The 22,566-nt window shown below is 38.1% G+C and overlaps 1 long non-coding RNA gene across 1 annotated transcript in view; it reads left to right on the forward strand.

Moving 5' to 3' along the window:
* The window catches only part of LOC141627123 (uncharacterized), a 29,027-nt gene extending 19,145 nt beyond the window's left edge, over positions 1–9,882 (forward strand). The window contains exons 4-5 of the long non-coding RNA XR_012536683.1: positions 7,149–7,213; positions 9,501–9,882. This is a non-coding gene — a long non-coding RNA (uncharacterized LOC141627123). The remainder of the gene's footprint in view (positions 1–7,148; positions 7,214–9,500) is intronic.
* The last annotated feature ends 12,684 nt before the right edge of the window (positions 9,883–22,566 follow it).

The raw sequence follows: 22,566 nt of genomic DNA on the forward strand, positions 1-22,566 counted from the left end.
TTATAGGTATCTGGTTGCGCGTCTACAGAACTCTTTATTTTGTAAAGCCATTTGCATTGTAGAGGTTTTACCTTATTAGGTAAATTAACAAGATCCCATACGACATTCTCATACATGGAGTCCATCTCGGATTGCATGGCTTCGAGCCATAGCTTTGAGTAGACACAGGCCATAGCACCTTTATAGGTAGCGGTTTCATTACTCTCAAGGAGCAAAACGTCATTCTCCTCGACCATACCAATGTATCTGTCCAAAGGATTAGAGACTCTACCCGACCTCCTAGGTTCCTCAGGAATATTAACCGTATCATTAGTTGGAGGAACAACTTCCTCCATCTGTTCCTCGGTTGTTGGTTCTGGAATCTCCGATAGCTCGAAGGTTCTATTAGTTGTCTTGTTCTCGAAAAATTCTTTCTCTAAGAACGTCGCACTAGCTGCAATAAAAACTCGATGTTCGGTAGGCGAATAGAAGTAATGACCGAACGTTCCTTTTGGATAACCTATAAAGTATGTCTTGACCGATCGCGGGCCGGGCTTATCCTCGTGTCTCCACTTGACATAAGCCTCGCAGCCCCAAACCCGAATAAAGGACAAGTTAGGGACCGTTCCCTTCCACATTTCATATAGAGTCTTGTCGACAGCTTTAGTCGGACTTCGGTTAAGTATAAGAGCAGCTGACAAAAGAGCAAAACCCCATAATGATTCAGGTACTACCGTGTGACTCATCATGGATCGAACCATATCAAGTAATGTTCGATTTCTCCGTTCGGACACACCATTCAATTGAGGTGTTCCAGGTGGAGTTAACTGCAAAACGATTCCGCAGTCTTTAAGGTGTTGATCAAACTCATTTGAAAGATATTCGCCACCCCGATCTGAACGGAGTGCTTTAACCTTTCTACCCAGTTGGTTCTCAACCCTGTTCTGGTATTCCTTGAATTTCTCAAAGGACTCACTTTTATGCTTCATCAAGTAGACATATCTTTATCTACTCAAATAGTCCGTGAAAGTGATAAAATATCTATAGCCATCTCTAGCGGTAATTGACATAGGTCCACAAACATCATTATGTATGAGTCCTAATAGGTCACTAGCACGCATTCCAACACCTTTGAAGGAAATTCGAGTCATTTTGCCAATGAGACATTATTCACACGTGCCATATGTAGAAAATTCGAATGCGGGAATAGTCCCATTATCGACGAGTTTCTTTACACGTTTCTCATTTATGTGTCCCATTCGACAATGCCATAGATAGGTTTGATCTATTTCACCAACCTTTAATTTCTTATTATTCACGTGTAATACTTCCGTGGTTTGATCTAAGATGTAAATTCCATTCATGGAAACCGCTTTGCCATAAATCATTTTATTGAAAGAGAAAATAAAGCTATTATCCTTTATTAAAAATGAAAATCCGTCTTGATCAAGCACGGAAACTGAAATAATGTTCTTAGACAAACTGGGTACATAGTAACAGTTATTTAAAAATAACTCAAAACCACTAGGGAGTTGGATTACATATGTTCCCTTCGAGACAAAGAAAGAACTCTAGCTCCATTCCCGACTCGCAGGTACACATCACCCTTTCCGAGAGGTGTGATGTTTCTTAGGCCCTGCAATTGATTACACAGATGAGAACCACAACCAGTATCAAGTACCCAAGTTCCGAAACTTGCATGGTTAATCTCAATCATATGAATATAACATAACATACCAACTGGAACGACGCGGCTTGCTTTAATGTCCTCACGGTACACAGGACAGTTCCTCCTCCAATGTCCAGTCTTGTGACAATGGTGGCACTCAATGTCATCGCCCTTGCTCTTTGCCTTTCCCTGTGAGCCACTAGTCTCACCAGACCCACTCTTACCGTTTCCTGGCTTTTTAAACTTTGGCTTACCTACAGTTAGGTCGCCTGGAGCTTTGCCCTTACCTTTACCCTTGTTGGAAATCGTGAGAACATCCTGCTTCATGCTCCCACTCAATTTCATATCCTTCTCGGTCTGTACGAGAAGTGAGTGTAGCTCATGAGGATTTTTCTTTAAGTCATTCATGTAGTAGTTCGCCCTGAACAGGGCAAAACAATCATGAAGAGAATGAAGCATTCGGTCAATGACAATGCTCTCACTGATTTTGCAATCAAGTGCCTCCAATTTCTCGACATTCTCAATCATGTTGAGAATGTGTGGGCTAACCGGTTGGCCCGTCTGGAGTTTCGCATCAAAGAAGCGACAGGTATGCTCATAAGTAACGATTCTCGGTGCTTTTGAGAACTCGTTAGTGAGCGTGGTGAAAATCTTGTTTGCACCCTGGGCAATGAAGCGTCTCTGCAAATTGGTTTCCATTGCAAAGATGAGTACGTTCTTTATCGCACCCGCTTCCATGACGAAATCACCATAAGCAAGTGACTCGTTAACTCCTGCATTGGGGGCTGGTTTGACCGGTATTGGCTCAGTTAAGTACTTGAGCTTACCGTTAGCAATGACAGCATTCCGTAGTGCTGCCTCCCAGTCCTCAAAGTTGGACCCATCATTCTTCAGTCGTGTGAACTGATTCATGTTGTCCTGATGTGAATTTTGGCGGAAGCGGAAGACATTTTTGTAGGGTTATTTTTGTGTTTTGAAATAAAGGGGATATTTGTTTCCAGATCAATGAAGACCTCGAAAACAATGGGATATTTGTCGTAGCTAGACCTATAGCTACGCCAATGGGTGAATTGTTTGATACTCGTCAAACAATCCGACTTAAACTTAGGATCACGTCCCTCGTTCAAGCAAGGTGCGAAATCGCGTTTCGACCTCTTAAGCCAAATCACTCGTGTAACAACACAAGAAGACAAGACAAGTTTTAGAGAATACTCTCAAGTTTTTACTTCAAAATTGGATGATCAACAAATGAGGACTACAAGCCTTTATATAGGCCGAAATTCCTTGGGCACCAAGGCTAGCCTTTAATGCCTTGTGGTGAGTTCTAGGCTATGTAGGAGAACTAGGTAAGACTAAGACAAAAACTAGGCAAGACTTTGTAGAAAACTAGGCTATGACAAAAACTAGGCTATGACTTTGTAGAAAACTAGGCTATGACAAAAACTAGGTGAGCTTTATTCAATGCCCTTGGACTAGCCCATTTTCGAGGTTGGACCTTGCTCCACACGGCTCCATTGGCGGGTGATCATGCATTTTTCCCGATTATGATTTGAACCGATCCATGCTTGGTGAGCCGGGTTGCCTTGGTCGCTTGTTTCGAGAATTATTTCATCGAGGTGATTCGTATTCACATCAATTCCTCCCCTTTGAAAAGAATTGTCCTCAATTCTTGCCTCGATATCTTAGGGATCAAAGATGAATATTATAAACCCGAACAAGCCCGAACACGTAGTCGAATCATCTTTGATGCCACCGGATCAAAACAAATCGGAAGTTAGATTCAAACTTGATTAAGAACACGGCGCTTTACGCATCCCGTTGATCTCTTCTTGACTCATCATCTTCAATGTAGTCTTCATGTTTATCCCTCTCCGGTGATTTGAATTTGTAATGAGTATTGTCAATCACAACCATTTTGTGACATCTTTGCTTGTGCCTTACTTTCTTGTGATTTCCTTCCCTCCATCCTCCGTGCACAATTCTACCAAAATCCAAATAATCGTTGCTCGAAACAACAAGATCATCATGAGCCTCCATAAAAATTGACTTCAATAAGAAGTTAGAGTTCCCACCATATAGCTTCTCATCAATGTATTTATCAATTGGTGATTGATACGGTTCTTTAGCTTGAGAATCTGATTTAATGTGATCGCCCAGAAACTCCTCATCCAAGATTGGCATAAGATGAAGTTTATTTTGATTTGCATCGTCATAACTTGTATGATCACTTTCTTCCACGTGAGCTTCATCATAAACTTCTTCAAATTCTTCATCAAAAACAATTGGTAGATTGGGATCAAATAAAGAAGTACCTTCTGTATGAGATTCATCCTCAAAAGAAAATATGTCATCTTCAATCACATCTTTAATTTGATCACTTAAGGGTTCTATTCTGATAATCTCATCCTCTTCTTTTGGTTCATCACCCGGAAACTGACAGTCGCCTATCTGACTGTCTACTCCACCGTTCGTTTCAACAAATTCAGGCATTTCTATAATCTGACAGTTCTGTGGCGTCTCTCCATGCTTTTCTTGAATTCGTAATCGTTTCAAGCATCGATATTGTTCAAAGGATATGTACTCCTCATTAGGGCAAGAAATATATGAATTTCCAAATCCATGACACATAGTACAACTAGCATGTGAATGAAAAGCAATAAGAACGGTAAAACGTAAAACAAAATAAAGTCCTAGTGTGGCCTATCCTATCAAAATGAACATAAATACAACTTTGGAATCCATCCATGGACCCGAGAAGCTTGTCTTGATGTTCCATCTTGATCCATGTAGCGGGAGTGAGCTCCAATCTCCATCTTTAGTCTTCTCAAAAAATTACAATTTAAAATTACATAATAAACCTATTTAAATTCTAATTTCAAAACCGTAATAAAAGAAAACCAAACGGAGATACGAGATCTCAAATTACATTAAAAATTATGTTCCCATCATTACGAAAACATAATTTGACTAAGGCCACACTAGGTATTACAAATTACAACCGATTGCAAAAATACGTAAATAAAACCATTCAACGATTCATTCAACTAAAATAAAATGCATCAACTAAAAAAAATTAAACATGCAAGACATAATTCTTTAATTATGTAGATTAATTTTAGGGTTATTTCATAACAATAATCCATCTTATTGGTGGTCCGCAATAATCACTCCATCCTATCAATAATCCTAATTAAATCCAACCTAAGCACCATACCTTCTAATAACAAACCAGCTGATATTTTTTGAAGTTTATGTTGGAATATTTGATAGTTTTTGGACAACCTGGCTGGTATATGTGAAGTTTATGTGTAATATTTTCAAGTGTTAAATGAAGAACTTGGTTTATTTGATACACATAAACATCACAAAATATCAACTGGTTCGTTATTAGAAGGAATGGTGTTTAGGTTGGATTTAATTGGGATTATTGAACGATTCATTCAACTAAAATAAAATGCATCAACTAAAAAAAATTAAACATGCAAGACATAATTCTTTAATTATGTAGATTAATTTTATCCAAACCACCTATTTAAATGATCAAATTAAGTGACAATTCCTCAATTAATCAAATTAATTTTAATCTTAATTCACCTTAAACTTGTAATATGAATTTAATCCATTCATTATTTTAAACCTCTTTAAAATAATTAGGTATCTATGAATTATGAACCGCTTGACAATAATTTATCATACATTTTAAATTTAATGTATAATCAATCTAGGCCAAAACAAACCAAATAAAACCGGAAAAAAATTCCTTTTTTTTCTTTTGGTTTCGGCAAAACAGGGGGAAACACGGAATTTTTTTTTTTTTAAAATTCCCGGCTGCTCTCGGCATAACAGCAACACCAAAAAAATGTTTTTCTTTTGTCATCACTACTAAATGAAAATGACCCAAAACAAAAAAATGCAATTTTTTTTTCACTACAAAAAAAATAAAAACGAAAAAATTTAATTTTTTCAACTTGGCATTTTGCCCTAAAACAAAAAAAAATTAGATGAACGAATTTGTTTGTAGTTGCTATTAAAACAAGATTAGCATATAAATGAATGATACATGATTAACCATATATGCTAAAAACTATATAGCAAAACAAATTATCATCATCAATCAAAACTATTCCATTTACATTTTAATTTAATCCTCATTAAATCAAACATCTACAAATTCATCATATAATCATTTTAACTTATTAAAACACCAAAATGAATGAATCAAAATGGAAATAATCATCAAAAATTGAAGAAAAATTTCGGCACAAAAAAATTTGCCCTCGGCAAAACAAAAATACACAGCCGAAAAAAAAAATTCCGATTCAAATTAATTGTTCAAATTCAATTATGAAATTCATCAAAAATAATTTCGTGGCCTTGGCTCTGATACCACTTGTGGGAATTATCTGTATGCTTCCCATTAATTATAAGGATTATAACGAAATTATTGTTATGAAAACTAGTCATAAAAGAATTGCATAAACAAAATAGAAAAGAGATGAAGATTCAACCTTCGGTCCTAGCAGAATTGGCCTAAGAACAATATCACAATGATATTCGCCTATTAGTTGCACCCAAGATGTTCCGAGAAATGCCCCTCAAATTGCTAGAATGAGATCCCCAATTTTCTGTAAATATTAGGGTTTTTTGTGTGATTTTCTGATGAGAGAAATGATGAGCAAAATTAGGTCACGAAAAAATAATCTCATACTCTTATTATATCCAAAAAATAAGAGAAGTTAAGGGAGATCTTTTCCTTTCCTAAATTTCGGCCAATATTACCGAAATAATAAGGAGTATTATTTCCTTATTTTCGGTTTTGGCAACTACCGAAAATGAGGATAAAAAAATCCTTATTTTCGGTTATTCCAAAAATGTATAAAATGTGTATAATTATAAATCGTCATTTATTTTATTCCGTATTAATAAGTCTACACACAACAGCTTGCAGTCGATATATTAATGTCGGTCTATAATAAATAATTATGACAATATTGTATAATATATACGTTAACTAGCTAATTAAATATAACCGATTACATTTAATTACGAATTAACATATTAATTCGACCAAGCTTAACATTATATACATTGATTAAACATAACATATCATATTCAATTTACGAATTGACAGTTAATTCGTCACAGCTAATATTATTTAATCAGCATTAAATAATCGTCTCATCAACACGTTGACTAACTGTTTAGTCATATAAGGCATAAATGTGATTACATTTCCATAACCACATCTCTCAAACACATCCTTTAGGTGTGACCTTTAGGGACCAGTTGATCACCGCCATCAGTATGATAATAATGTCAAACTTTCTAGAAAGCCAACCGTTATTAAGTAATCGTTAATCAACTGATAAAATACGAAGTATACCCTTGTGAACCTTTAAGAGATTTATAAATGTTATCACACTAATTTGTCGAGGTCACAAGCTCCAACATCTAGAGTAATTACTGATCCTTGAATTATCATTTTGACTTTTTGATGTAGGGATGAAGATATGGCATTAAGCTTATGGAGCCACGGCCTTCCCAGAAGAAGATTATATGAGGCAGGTATGTCGATCACCAGAAACGTGACTTTCTTTTCTATGGGTCCAGTAGTTATATTAGTTGTTAACAGCCCCAATATGTCTCTACGTGTGTTGTCATATGCACGAACAATCCGATTAGTCTTCTTAAAGTCCTTTTTCTTCAAAGCCTAAAGCTTGGGCTGTTCTGAGTGGGCATAGGTTTACTACCGATCCATTATCAACTAGTGAGAGGGGCACATATTTTTTGTTGCATAGTGTAGTTAGGTGGAGTGCCTTATTATACTTTATACCCTATGGGGGTAAATCTTTATCAGAGAACGTGACAACGGGTGCCTCTCTGTCTGTTGTCAAATAACTGGCCAATTCAGCCGGAGTAGTTTCAGATGGAACACTCATACTTGTCAATGCATTTAAAATAGCTTGTCTATGTTCCAGTGAGTTGCATAATAAGTCCCAAACAGTAATGTCAGCTTTTAATTTCTTGAATAACTTAGTGAGAGCATCATCTTCCTATGCATTTTTATTTTCCCCTTCTTTACTTTGCATAACCTGGGGTGGGCTTGCGTCAGTAGGTTTATAGTGCCTACCCGACCAAGTCAAATGTTGTACATTGTTCTGGTCGAGTTCATTATCGGTGTCGTCTTTGCCTTCATTATCTGGCCAAATGTCATTAGATACTCTTTCTTCATCACCCCAAATATCATGAGTCGTATCATCATCTTCCCATTCGTCCTCCTCGTCACTCACCCATAAACCCATAACATCAAATATACACTGAGTTGGGTCAGTATAGATAGAGTCATTAGCTGAAATGGCCAGAACATCTCCGAGTGGATTTTTATTATTGTTTGGCTTTCGGGCTGCTTTGCATAAAGGGATAGTGCGATTATCAATCAAATTTTGGATAGTATGCCTTAAGGTGAAGCAATAATCCGTATCGTGCCCTTTACCTCTGTGATATTTGCAATATTCATTTTCTCTCCATTTTGGACTTTTGTTTGCTGGATCTGGAGTGGGTCCAATAGATTTTATATATCCTTCCTAATTAATCGGTCCAGTGCTCGTGACAGGCTCATACCTAGATCAGTGAACTCCCTTCTTGGTTTTTGTTCCACGGCATTGACTGAATCTCCCCCTTTAGAGGTTGAAGCAAAGTTTTTCTTATCTTTGTTAAAGCAACCTTTGGACTGATTTTTGGCAGTAGACTCGACAACATCATCTTCTATTTGTATACCAATCTTGTTTAGTCGAGCAAAGGATTTAATGCCTGCATATCGCAGGTGTGATTTATAAGGTTCCCGTAAATTTTTCACAAAAATATCCACCTGTTCGGCTTCGGGCGGCCTTTCAATCATTTTTGCAGCTTTATTCCTCTACCGAGCTAAGAAATCTGTAAAACCTTCTTTCTCAGTTTGCTTCGTAACTTCTAAATCCCGCCTTGTGATCAATAATTCTGCATTGCTGGAGTATTGTGTCAGAAATTCTTTTTTATGTCTTCCCAGTTAGATACACGTGTAGGATCTAGGGAGAAAAACCAACTCCGGGCTACATCTTCTAGAGTGGAAGGAAAAATAGCCGGAAAAACTGATGCATCCACTTCTTTTAAGGCCATTGCTTATACAAAGCTTCTTATGTGGTGAGCTGGATGCTCGGTACCCTTGAATTTTGGTAGGTCAGCGGTCGTAAATTTAGGAGGTAGTTTGCCTCGCATGTTTGGCATGTTACATTCAACATCCAGTAGGTCAGCATACTTAGTGCTCCTTTTGATAAGTTTCTCCATATCCTTGAGCTTTTTGGTTACGTCACCCTCACCACTACCGTCATCCTTGATTTTGTCTTCTATGGATGACAATCGGTCGGTCAAAACGGATAGAGCATTCTTAAGGTCTTTGACTAATTCTTCGAGCGACATAGTTACTGGTGGTTGGGTTATGGGATTGCCTGCGGATGGAGAGTATGGAGATGTGTGAGCAACGATTACGGTTTGGGGTATACTAACTAGTCTTCGTGTACCCCTGTCTCGTCCCCAAGCTGAAGTGACTACTAAGTTAAGGTCTTTTTTACGCCTCCCTATCCCTGATCATGACATAATAGCCTTTAGAAAATAAATTTTATTTCTATTATAACAGGACTAGAATGGAGTACATATATTGAATGTACATGTATCTAATACTAGCTAAGACCTGAATGTTTTACATGCTCACTGGATTATTACCTATTAGTGCACTGGAATGGTACTATATGTGCTAGTGTTGTTTTTGACGCGCAACTGACGGACTGAACTAATCTTTTTTTTTATTACCTGACAGGACCGACGGACCGACATACTGGACTAATGGAATGCAAGACCAGTTAAGCTGATCGATGAATGGATATGCCTGTGTAACGTCCTATGATTCCTCCCTAAGTGTTTAAATTATGTGTGCATGCAAGACTGATGAATGTAATGGCTAATGAGGGTAGGAAGACTTATGCAAGCAGATGCAAGGGACCTGCGGTGACAGCCTACTAACGATGCGATATGCAGATGTTAGGACATGGTTTAGCTTACACGTGATGCTTTTTATATTTACATGTTGAAACCTAAGTATGTTAGGACACATTCCAAGGTTTTTAGTTTTTAGTGCATATGTACGTTGCGACGGACTGAGGTTATTGTTAGCTGAGACGCACCTGTGTGTACATGTTAAACCCTTCTTTTTTTTTTTTTTGCTAATTATTAATACAGGTAAGATTATAACAAACAGGACATGCATAACATTACCTAACAAAGGTTCTACGGGATCTATGGTTAGGTTTATGGGCAGGAAATTGGGTACTCACAACATTAAAATACTCGAGGGTATCTCTTGCTTTTGTGCTCCCCCAGTCATATGGACCAGACGAGTTGCCAAAACGTGATGTCATGAGGTGGAAAATATGTGTAATGCCTAGTCGGTCGAATGGACCTTCTAAGTATACAACATACTTTACCGAGGGTGAATAGGGTAGCTTAAATGGCATAATATTGACTGACGGGGAGCCTACGCCTTTTTTTTCTTTATTCAATTGAACAATTGTAAATAATAGATAAAGATGAAATAAAACAGGGATATTGTTCAATATATAACACGCACAAAAGAAGCATCACAATATTGAATTGCCGAACATGAAGTACACACATTGGTATGTATACGGAATATGTCAAGTGTAATACATGCAATAATTATTATTGGCATTAATATAGTTACTTTAGGCTTAGCGACGCAAGAATAAAAACTATCATACCTGTGTATGGACTAAGTTAGTAATCCAAGATAAGACAATTCCGTCAAATATATAATATAACAAATAAATTTCAAGTCTCACCCTCTTATTCTGTCCCCAGCGGAGTCGCCACTGTGAGATCCCTGAAAAAAAATCTCCTTTTTGAAAATATGTAAATAAATATGGGGTCGCCAGTAGGTTTTATAAAAAAAAACATACAAAAACATGTTTAACGGAAAATGCCCCTTTTGATCCCTGATATGGGGACTGATCCGTCACTCCGGTCTAATTAAACCAAAGATTGCGGATTCGGGGGTAAAGGTACGGTCAGGGAAGGTGTTAGGCACCCGGACCGCCCATCAAACTGACGGCCTCTACTTATTATTTATAATATTATATATTTGACGATTTAAACAAAAGAAAACGTTTTTAAAACAACTTTATACAAATTATTTACAAACAACGAAAGCTAAACTACGATAATATAAGAAGTAAAGAACAAATATGACACCATCAAAGCCTACCTGATACTTCCGCGTTTCGACAATTAAACTTACTCGAACTGACTTTAGGGCGTCTTTATGCTCAAAATAGGATGGATGTATGTATGTGAAAGTATGATGGGAAGGTAGTATTTTGTATGGAATAGTATTTCTGTGTAGATTTTCTCTGTGAATTTTTCTGTATAAAGAAGAGTATTTATACTAGTTAGGACGGGAGTATTTGACGAGATTTGGAACTATTGTAAGATAGAACTCTTTTAGTCGAAGTACTCATCTACAACCTGTTGAATTCCGTTGCTCTATGAATTCTTGAATGCTTACGTACACACTTTGTTTATTTGCTTTCTTTCTTGTGTACACTTTCCTTATCTCAATCACAAATCCCATCTTAATTATCATTATCAATATTATAATAAGATAAATTATTGGAATTCCAATGTGATAAATACGCAAAGTTGTGCCAGACAACTCATCATGCTAATCCTCCGTGTACTAGCTAAACTTGACTTTCGGTTCTTTTATTAACTGAGCATCCGCCTTATGGGCTTGTACAATCATGACTATTCGGAGCATAAATTCATCTAACCCATTTTAAATGTCACCTTGAGTACGGCCCATAAAAATGTATAACTGTTTACTATTATTTAGGGTTTTGTGCCGTCGATATTTCAGCTGACAAATATTTTTAAAGGCATGATTATAATAATTGAATAAATAGGTTATGAATATAGCAAATGGTCGTAGTGGACCAGGTTATAAAATGGTTGTCTTTGGGACGATTTTGAGCATAAATATCCTTATATCAAATTCAAGTAAGTTTCATTTCGAATTAAATAAGGGCCTCATCATCGGGTGTTCAAAGGCCGGTAGACATTTTGAGGTGTCTACACTAGGGTCGTCATTAGTGATGGGGGGAATGCACTTTAAAGAAAAGAAACTAACTTCCATTCTGTCTAAAGTTGGTGTTCAACACCGGCGTGGTTTGGGGTATCACCCCCAAACTAGTGGTCAGGTTGAGGTCTCTAATCGCGAGCTAAAAGAGATCTTGTCTAAGGTAGTTTCTAAATCACGGAAGGATTGTAGTCTTAAATTAGAAGACACATTATGGGTCTACAAAACTGCCTTTAAGACACCAATTGGTGCATCACCTTATAGGTTAGTTTATGGGAAATCATGTCATTTACCTGTTGAGTTGGAATGTAAAGCTTGGTGGGTAATTCGTGAGCTTAACTTTGATCAGAAGTTGTGTGGTCCGAATCGTCTTTTGCAGCTAGATGAGTTAGAAGAATTTAGGCTTAATGCCTATGATAGCTCGCGCATTTATAAGGAAAAGACGAAGAAATGGCATGACAAAAGAATTCTACCTCGGGAATTTCATGTTGGGTAAAAGGTCTTTCTTTGTTTAATGCCCGATCACGATTATTTCCTGGCAAGTGAAGTCCAGGTGGAGTGGTCCTTATACGGTGACAGCTGTTACTAAATTTGGATCCGTTGAGCTAGAAAGCCCCAAGGGAAACCGGTTCAAGGTGAATGGGCAATATGTGAAACATTATCACGAGGCAAATGAAGCGGACAATCATGTCGAAGTCTTGTACTTCGACGAGCTTGACGCGCCAGTTAATTGATGCCAGAAAGGTCGTGCGGGACCTCTTAAACTCGCGCTCTCCGGAGGCAACCCGGATCGTTTTGTTGTATTTTTGTTGAACTATTTCTTTACCTTTAGCTTTTTGTTGAACTTTAGAACACAAAACTATGCTCTCTATACTTTCCCTATGCTTCTTATATGAATTTTGCCGGTACAAGCACTCGATCGAGTAGTTTTTCTACTCGATCGAGCACTTCTGAGATGATATTCCCTGGATCGAGTAATTTATCTACTCGATCGACAAGCTGCAATTTCACCATCACTCGATCAAGTGATTATTTTATTCGATCGAGCCCTTCTGACACCAAATCACTCGATCGACCTGTTCTAGGTCACTCGATCGAGTGGTTTCGTCTTCCAGCTGCTACTTTTCGTCTGTTGAGCTACTGCTTGACTTCCTTTGACCTCCGATGTTCATGGTCGGTTTGGGGAGGTCCCTCTTCATGACGTTTTGTAAGTATTCCGACTCCACCTATCCTTTTCTCCTCAGTTTGCATTTCTTTCCCTATTTTTGGTACAATTAGGGCATTGTACGGTTTGGTTTGGGGAGGTATGCATCCATATCTGTGCCTGCATGTTTCTTGCATTTTCGTTTGCACGTTTATTTATTCTCGCATGCATTGTTATCTTTAATTCAAAATTTCCAAAATCACATAAATTTCAAAATTTTCACGTTTAATTTGAGTCGGAACATTTGAACTTTGACGCTACATTGAATCCTTACCTTAGCCTTGCATATTCTTGACATTTAGTTGGCATGATTATGTGCATGATCTACGAGTTTTTGTTTCTCTCTTATCTAAACGAATAGACTTGACTCACATATCGGCAAGCTACATTACATTCTGAGGTTAGAGCTTTATAAACTGGTGACATTCATGACCGGTTTCATTTAGGATGTGAGTAGTACTCTCTATAAGGCATGTAACATCAATTTGCATAAGCATGAGTCTAGTCTTCTTAATACCTGTATGCATTCAGTCTGTGGATGGTGATACATGTTAGGAGAGGCAGTTCCCTTTTATTTCATTCTACCCATGAGCCCCACATAGCCAAATTGCCCTTTTTGTCCTACTAGCTACAAACTATAATTTTTCCTATCCTAGCCAAGCTAGTGATGTGTAGCTGTTTGGAATGCTTTACTGCAGTTCGGTTACTTTTATCTGATTTCAGAAGATGGTGGAAGAACTGAAGAGAATGAAAAGAAAAAAATTTATGAATGAAAAAGAAAAAAAAAAGAGAAAAAAATGAAAAGAAATTTTTTTGGAAATACGAAAAAGAAAAAGGAAAAATCATGTGCGACAAAATGGAAAATTATATGGATGATTTTTACTCCCATGTTTTACTTATATTTTATGGGGAGTTGACAAGTTTATGGCGTATTGTGAGATGAGTGCATTGAATTTGCACTGTTTTGTTTTGTTATATTGAGTATGAAGTTGGGATGCAGTTCAATATTTGGATTCGTTGTTGCTAGCCTGGCTATTAACTTCACATATCTAAATTCATCTTAGCCCCTTCTTACCCATTACCTCACTTACCCAAATGTAAGTCCTCGGCATGTGTCTTGGTCATGAGTATGGTTGGAATGCGTATGTACGGTTGTAGAGACTTTATTCATGTTAACTGCATGCATGTTCTTATAGGTCGAGTTAGGTGAGTGTCTTTACTTCTTTCTATCTTTCACACATATATACTCACCTCGTGCCCAAATTTGAGTGATGAGCAACCCGCGAGAGTCCGATACTTTTGAGTCTTGCAAGGTCGACGGTTCAGTAAGTTTAAAACATTGATTTAATTCGTTTGCACTTATCATTTGCCACTTTGTTAGTTGTTGCATTAAAATGGTTTTGGTGGATGATTTGTAGCTGATGCGTTGGTCCTGTTCCACTGTTTATTATTAGTTGCATTCATCGTTTGCTTGGGGACAAGCAAATGTTTGGTTTGGGAAGATTTGATGCGTGTATTTTATATAAGGTTTTTACCTCATTCTTACACGCATTTCTGTAATATTTACGTGGCAATTAGCTACAAATACCCCCGAATATTCTACTTTCGTTCGTTCTGTATAAATTGCAGGAATAAACCAAAGAGGAGCTAAATCAAGCCTAAACTCGTCCCATTTGAATGCATTTATGGAGAACAAGGAACCGGAGCTTGGAATCTATCACTTTGAAGACGCGTGAGCTGGTTTCGGAAGGTGTCATAGTGTCTAACGTGCCAAAATAGCTCGATCGACTACTTTTCTAGTCGATCGAATTCTTTATATACTGAAGGCTACTCGATCGAGCAGTCCCAGTATCCAATCGAGAAGACAATATAAGGAGTTACTCGATCGAGTGGTTTATTTCCACTCGATCGAAGGGATTGTCGCTTATTTATTCGATCAAGTGGTTTATTTCCACTCGATCGAGTGGTTTTGCCCATATAAGAGTTTTTCCGCCTAATTTCGCATGGGCTTTTGTAATTTAAGCTATGGAAGAGGTTTAAGGGGGAGATTTTCGTATGCTACTAAATACAGTAGACTGCGTAACTCTTCCTCACTGAATCTGTCAGTCACTTAAACTTTTATCTACTTCTACTGCTTATTCATTTTTACTCTTCTTCTACTCCTTTCTACTCGGATTCAGATTTGTAATTGGTATTTTTTCTTCTTTCATTTCTTAATCGCAATTATCATTTTGTTTCTATCTTTCCCTTATTGCTTTTATTACTGTTTACTCAATTCTCCATTTCTGTTATTATTATGTTTAATTCCTATTATCTATATGTTATTATTGTTGATTCGATAATGTGTAGCTAATTCCCCTTTGCTAAGACTAGGGAATCCATGATTATGATGGAATAACAATTGCCATATTAGGTCTTATGCTTGTGTAGTCTCTGTTGTTAATCGCTGCACTTATTTGTATCTTTCTAATTGAGTCGACGCAATTAGGCATTTAAATTATAGTAAACCTCGACCTGGACCGGAAGGTTGGAATGGGTGAGGGTCGTAGCGAACATTAGGGCACTGTAGTGAGGGCGGAAGCTAAGCTATTTGTGTTGTAGGGAGAATTGAGACCGGAAGGAGATATTCAGTGCTCCTATGACCATACTTGCATTGACCTGAGAATTAGATTGCTTGACTGAATGATCATGGTGAACCGTCTGTCTTAGCTGCTTTCTCTATTTTTGCTTAATCTTTATTCTCTTGATTTTCCTCTCTTTCTTAGGCTTTTTAGTTTAGAACAAACAATCACAACCCCCCAATTTGGTTACCGTGACGAACTTAGACAAAGCTGACATTTCCCATCTCCCTGTGGAGATCGACCCGACTTCCCTAGCTATATTAGTTAGAGCTAGTTGGTTATTTTTAATAGGTATACGACTGACCTGTCAATACTCTCCTGTCCCATGCACTTTAAGGCCCTGATAACATAGCTTAGGCACACACTCAGAACTACGATCTGGTTTGATTTCACTTCACGTGAATTTGTAGGCAGTCCTCAAGGACACAACCATCCCCACTTTTAACTCTCAATTATCAACCATCTCAACCATTAACTTTCAACCTCAATTATCAACCACCTCAACCCTCAACTTTCAACCTCAATTTCAACCTTCCAACCACAATTTTCATTTGTACCTCTTTACTGGGGGCTCCTTTTTGTCGCGCAGTCTCCTTTTTACCAAATTCCAGCGTCATCTTCTCATCCTGGGGGTTTCTCTTCCGAGATGCCACCCTTCCTTTATTCCTCCCTTATTTTAAGTCAAACTAGTGCTTGGTCCGGACAATGACAAAGGTCTTAGATCGATTCTCCAAGTTATCGTGCCTCAAGAGGGGTCTCTTTTACAGCAAATAGTGGCGAAAGACATCCAAGTACACAGCTAATCCATGGCTCATGCCTTGCCTTTATATGCCGTCATCATTCTAGCAATTCTTCTACCTTTGGAACTGATACGCATTGTCACCCACACTTGGCTAGGGGTTGCGCATGAGGAAAATAATCTGTATACTTCCCTTTAACATGAAGGATTATAACGATTTAATAAAGATGATCTAAGGTCATAAAATAAAATACATAAACATAAGTAAAAATATTTAGAATTAACCTCCAGTCCTAGCAAATATGGCCTAAGAACAATACCAAAGTAGGTATTCGCCTATTGGTTGCACCCAAGACGATCTGAGATATGCCCTTTGATTATGCTAGAAATCAATCTAAAATTTTCTGTAAAATTTAAAAGTGTGTTAAATTGTCATCTTGTGAAGATCGAACCCATGACCTCTTGGCTTGTGTACCCTCACTATTACCACTATGACACATTCAACTTGTTGATATTAAATACAACTGATTATATTTAATTACGAATTAACAGATTAATTCGTCCAAACTAACCTTATATATATTTAATTTAAATATAACTTATTATATTTAATTTACGAATTGACAGTTAATTCGCCTCAACTTAATATTATTTAATTTTCATTAAATAATTATCTCATCAACACATTGACTAACTTTTTAGTCATTTTGGGCATCAATGTAATTATATTTCTATAACCACATTTCTCAAACACGTCCTATAGGTGTGACCTTTAGGGACCAGTTGATCACCGCCATCTGTATGATAATAACGTCAAACTTTCTAGCAAGCCACCCGTTATTAGGTAAACGTTAATCAACTGATTAAATATACGAAGTATACCCTTGTGAACCTGTAAGAGATTTACAAATGTTATCACACTAATTTGTGGAGGACACAAGCTCCAACAAACTCCCACTTGTCCTCACAAGTGTATGTGCGATAACCGATTCTCATATCCTTTAAAATTTCTCCCACTCAATGTAAAACAATTTGCAAATCCGAATTCACAAAGGTCGTATTTTACAAGCGATCAGTATCAAGAGTTGTTTTCCCGACTAGAGAGTAACTTAACTGATAAACGAATCAACATTCGAGCATGGCCATGCATTTCAGTTACAACTTCTCGAGTGGCCCTGAGAAATAACTATACCTGATAAGGGTTGGATATTTTCCTCAACTCGAATCCTGCAGATGTAAGCACAATATGAAATGACCCAAAAAAAATCTACTTAGCCCCAGTTACGGTAGACCGTGAGAAAGAAACCAAAGTCACCCAAAAACTGCCTTAATCTCAAGAGACAGTTGATAGTCAAAAGAATCGACTCTAGGATCACAATGGATGTCCTATCCACGACCTGGCACCGAATGTTATTAAACATTTAGGACTCCATTACGTTGTCACAAAAAGTTGTCCTACGAGGTATCGTCATAATCTCGTATCTGTGATCGATCACTCAACCGTTTGACTTATGGCTCGTTGAACCCACCATCAATCGACTGCACAATATAATAGCCGGAGTTATCAGCTCACATTGGCGATTACGGACTAAAACAAATATAATGTAATTCAGTTCACTTTGTGGCGTTCAATGTTGTCAGTACAATCCACATGAAAAACAAAATATTATATATAAAACGATGAAGTTATAAATAATATATGAAAAAGATAATGTATCAAATCTATAATCAAGTACTACAACTCAGGAACACGTTTAATTCCCATGGAAATAACGTGCCTTACATGCTTATCATAATTCAACGGTTCAGTAGTAGAATCTGCTACAACACACTAAGAGTGAAGACGAACCCGGACTGTGATCTGTTTAGAAGCTAGCATCTGCGTAACCGGTTGCGCATAGCTTAGTATCTCCTCCACAATTCAATACGCAATCCTTAGTCCTCCGTAGGTACCTGGATTCTTTTGGTACCGACTCGTCATACTCAATGCATATGCCACGTCTGGACGTGTGCATATCATGGCATACATGATCGATCCTATTGCAGATGCATAAGGAATACAAATCATGCGTTCAACCCCTTCAGGCGTCGTGGGTGACTGAGTCTTTCTCAACTGCATCCCAGACGTCATTGGAAGGTTCCCCTTCTTGGAGTTGGTCATGCTGAACCTCTCAAGAATCTTATCCAAATAAGACTCCTGACTAAGTGATAACGTTCGTCGTGATCTATCTCGGTAGATACGGATTCCCAAAATGCGCTGTGCCTCACCCAGATCTTTCATCTGGAAATAGTTCTTCAACCATTCTTTAACCGAAGATAGGAGAGGAATGTCATTCCCAATCAAGAGTATGTCATCAACATACAATATCAAGAATACAATCTTGCTCCCACTCGACTTGATATATAAGCATGGTTCTTCGACCGATCGAGTGAAACCATACTCTTTTATCACTTGGTCGAAACGATGATTCCAACTCCGAGAAGCTTGCTTAAGTCCATAAATGGAACGCTTAAGCTTGCATACTTTCTTAGGATATTTAGGATCTATGAAACCTTCGGGTTGCACCATGTACAACTCTTCCTCCAAATAACCGTTTAAGAAGGCGGTTTTCACATCCATTTGCCAAATCTCATAATCATGAAATGCGGCAATCGCTAAGATTATCCGAATGGAATGTAGCATGACTAAAGGTGCAAAAATCTCATCATAATGCAATCCTTGCACTTGAGTGAAACCTTTTGCCACAAGTCGTGCCTTATAGATATCGGGTTGCGCGTCTACAGAACGCTTTATTTTGTAAAGCCATTTGCACTGTAGAGGTTTTACCTTATTAGGTAAATCAACTAGATCCTATACGTTATTCTCATACATGGAGTCCATCTCGGATTGCATGGCTTCGAGCCATAGCTTTGAGTCGGAACAGGCCATAGCACCTTTATAGGTTGCGGGTTCATTACTTTCTAGAAGTAAAACATCATTCTCCTCGACCATACCAATGTATCTGTCCGTATCATCAGTTGGAGGTACAGCTTCCTCCATCTATTCCTCGGTTGTTGGTTCTGGAATCTCCGACAGCTCGAAGGTTCTATTACTCGACTTGTTCTCGAGAAATTCTTTCTCTAAGAACGTCGCACTAGCCGCAACAAAAACTCGATGTTCGATTGGCGAATAGAAGTAATGACCAAATGTTCCTTTTGGATAACCTATAAAGTATGTCTTGACCGATCACGGGCCGAGCTTATCCTCGTGTCACCACTTGACATAAGCCTCGCAGCCCCAAACCCGAATAAAGGACAAGTTAGGTACCGTTCCCTTCCATATTTCATATGGAGTCTTGTCGACAGCTTTAGACGGACTTCGGTTAAGTATAAGAGCGGCTGACAAAAGAGCATAACCCCATAATGATTCAGGCACTACTGTGTGACTCATCATGGATCGAACCATATCAAGTAAGGTTCGATTTCTCCGTTCGGACACACCATTTAATTGAGGTGTTCCAGGTGGAGTTAACTGTAGAGCGATTCCACAGTCTTTCAGATGTTGATAAAACTCATTTGAAAGATATTCGCCACCCCGATCTGAACAGAGTGCTTTAATCTTGCTACCTAGTTGGTTCTGTACCCTATTCTGGTATTCCTTGAATTTCTCAAAGGACTCACTTTTATGCTTCATTAAGTTGACATATCCGTATCTACTCAAATCGTCCGTGAAAGTGATAAAATATCTATAGCCATCTCTAGCGGTAATTGACATAGGTCCACATACGTCCGTATGTATGAGTCCTAATAGGTCACTAGCGCGCATTCTAACACCTTTGAAGGAAATTCGAGTCATCTTGCCAATGAGACATGATTCACACGTGCCATATGCAGAAAATCCGAATGAGGGAATAGTCCCATTATCGACGAGTTTCTTTACGCGTTTCTCATTTATGTGTCCCATTCGACAATGCCATAGATAGGTTTGATCTTTGTCACCAACCTTTAATTTCTTATTATTCATGTGTAATACTTCCGTGGTTTGATCTAAGATATAAATTCCATTCATGGAAACTGCTTTGCCATAAATCATTTCATTAAAAGAGAAAATACAACTATTATCCTTTATTGAAAATGTAAAACCGTCTTTAGCAAGTACGAAAACAAAAATAATATTCTTAGATAAACTGGGTACATAGTAACAATTATTTAAATATAACTCAAAACCACTAGGGAGTTGGATTACATATGTTCCTTCGAGGCGTGACAACTCGTGCTCCATTCCCGACTCGCAGGTCCACATCACCTTTTTCGAGAGGTATGATGTTCTTTAGGCCCTGCAAATGATTACACAGATGAGAACCACAACCAGTATCTAGTACCCAAGTTCCGAAACTTGCATGGTTAATCTCAATCATATGAATATAAGATGACATACCAACAGGAACGACGCGGCCTGCCTTGATGTCCTCACGGTAGACGGGACAGTTCCTCCTCCAATGTCCAGTCTTGTGACAATGGTGGCACTCTATGTCACCGCCCTTGCTCTTTGTCTTGCCCTGTGAGCCACTAGTCTCACCAGGCGCACTCTTACCGTTTCCTGGCTTCTTAAACTTTGGCTTACCTACAGCTAGGTCGCCATGAGCCTTGCCCTTACCTTTACCTTTGTTGTAAATTGTGAGAACATCCTGCTTCATGCTCCCACTCAATTTCATATCCTTCTCGGTCTGTACGAGAAGGGAGTGTAGCTCATGAGGACTCTTTTTCAAGTCATTCATGTAGTAGTTCGCCCTGAAAAGGGCAAAACCATCGTGAAGAGAATGAAGCATTCAGTCAATGACAATGCTCTCACTGATTTTACAATTCAGTGCCTCCAGCTTCTCGACATTCTCAATCATGTGAAGAATGTGTGGGCTAACCGGTTGGCCCTTCTGGAGTTTCGCATCAAAGAAGCGACAGGTATGTTCATATGTGATGATTCTCGGTACCTTTGAGAACTCATTAGTGAGCGTGGTGAAACTCTTGTTTGCACCTTGGGCAATGAAGCGTCTCTGCAAATTGGTTTCCATTGCAAAGATGAGTACGTTCTTTATCGCACCCGCTTCCATAACGAAATCACTATAAGCGAGTGATTCGTTGACTCCTGCATTTGGGCCTGGGTTGACCGGTATTGGCTCAGTTAAATACCTGAGCTTACCGTCAGCAATGGCAGCATTCCGTAGTGCCGCCTCCCAGTCCGCAAAATTTGACCCATCATTCTTCAGTCGAGTGGACTGATTCATTTGGTCCATAAACATTTTTAGCCAGGACGAACGATCTAGTGTGGCACTAGGCATTGGGAATGCGTTATTTCCAGCCATTTGTTGTAACAGTATTATCGATAATAAACGTGTTCTACACTTTGAAAGAAGAATAAAATAATAGGCATGTGCATCATTTTGATTTTAAGTCTAATGAACTAATGTCATAACGCGAAGACTCAAAACATTTATACAATTGACCTCCCTCAAGAATTATATAAATGACCCCAAGACTCAATTCTCTGCAAATTGATAAGCTAACCTTTTAGCTAATTCTACCGTTAGAATTCTTGGTCGATAAATTTCTGTAAATTCTATCTTTAGTCCATCATAATCACGAGAAACTCTTCGGACTATGATGTTGAGGTAAACTAAGTCAACACAACTACTTACCCAACGTAGAAGGGGTCATATTAGGCCTACCGACGAAGAAGGGACTCATAGATGTTTGCCCTTATAAAGACTAATCTCAATTTCCGTTTTAGAGGAAGATCCCATCAACTATTTTTAATTCATTTTAAGTGAACTATAATCTAGCATGCGAGAATGATTTAAACTAAAGTGATGGCTTATAGATCGTGACATTCGCATGTCCATGAAAACTAACATACAACTATATGAGTCAATTTTCATGCATTTTAGTAGTAGGTGGTTTGGTTTTAGGCGGAATATGATGCAATTACTAGCAAGTGAATGAAAAGCAATAAAATGAAAAACGTAAAAAAAAACAAGAAAAGTCCTAGTGTGGCCTATCCTATCAAAATGAACAATAAATACAAGTTTGGAATCCATCCTTGGACCCGAGAAGCTTGTCTTGATGTTCCATCTTGATCCATGTAGCGGGAGTGAGCTTGAATCTTCATCTTTAGTCTTCTTTGAAATTACAATAAAT

Source organism: Silene latifolia, chromosome Y (assembly GCF_048544455.1).
Source record: "Silene latifolia isolate original U9 population chromosome Y, ASM4854445v1, whole genome shotgun sequence".
Lineage (NCBI taxonomy): Eukaryota > Viridiplantae > Streptophyta > Magnoliopsida > Caryophyllales > Caryophyllaceae > Silene > Silene latifolia.